This window comes from Ipomoea triloba, chromosome 16 (genome assembly GCF_003576645.1).
Source record: "Ipomoea triloba cultivar NCNSP0323 chromosome 16, ASM357664v1".
Lineage (NCBI taxonomy): Eukaryota > Viridiplantae > Streptophyta > Magnoliopsida > Solanales > Convolvulaceae > Ipomoea > Ipomoea triloba.
In genome coordinates, this window is record NC_044931.1 from 8429342 (window position 1) to 8430199 (window position 858).

The window sequence follows — 858 nt, forward strand, 5'->3', positions numbered from 1 at the left end:
ACACTACACACAGCTCACAACTCACCACTCCTCTCGTGTATCCCTCTTAATGACAAATAGTCTCACCAGTCTTTTACAAAGGAATGTAGAGTCGTTGTTCAGGTTGTTGTGGATTCGCCCTCAAAGTACAAAAGACTTACCTCCGGAGCCTCGTAGTCTTCGGGAATTGAAGAACAAGGGTAATCCAAATAATAAGGTAATGTTTGAGAACAACAACAAGAAATAGNAATGTAGAGTCGTTGCTCAGGTTGTTGTGGATTCGCCCTCAAAGTACAAAAGACTTACCTCCGGAGCCTCGTAGTCTTCGGGAATTGAAGAACAAGGGTAATCCAAATAATAAGGTAATGTTTGAGAACAACAACAAGAAATAGAGCAATAACAACAAAGAAGAATAAAGGAACAAGGAATTTCAATTCAAGAACACTGCTTTAGTCAGGAACAAAAACTACCAGATTCTGCCAAGAAGTTCACGGAATTTTCTGTGTTTATTGGAGCAACTTTTCTACCCAAATTTTTTTATGGATTTCAAGTATTATAAGTTGACGTCCTCAAGATTTTTTATGGATTTCAAGTATTATAAGTTGACGTCCTCAAGAAAAAAATTCAAGTTCAAGTATTATAAGTTGACGTCCTCAAGAAAAAAATTCAAGTTAAAAAGAATATTTGTGACGTCCTCAAGAAAAAAATTCAAGTTAAAAAGAATATTTGAAGTATTTTTTTTGAATTTTCTTTCCTGACTGCGCTAGGCAGAAATTCTGGACAGGACTAAGCAGAAAATTGAGCAAACTTTAAGAATTTTCTGTGAAAATATTGGTAAGGAATTTTTGGACCAAAATCTCCAGATATCAATTTCAGCAA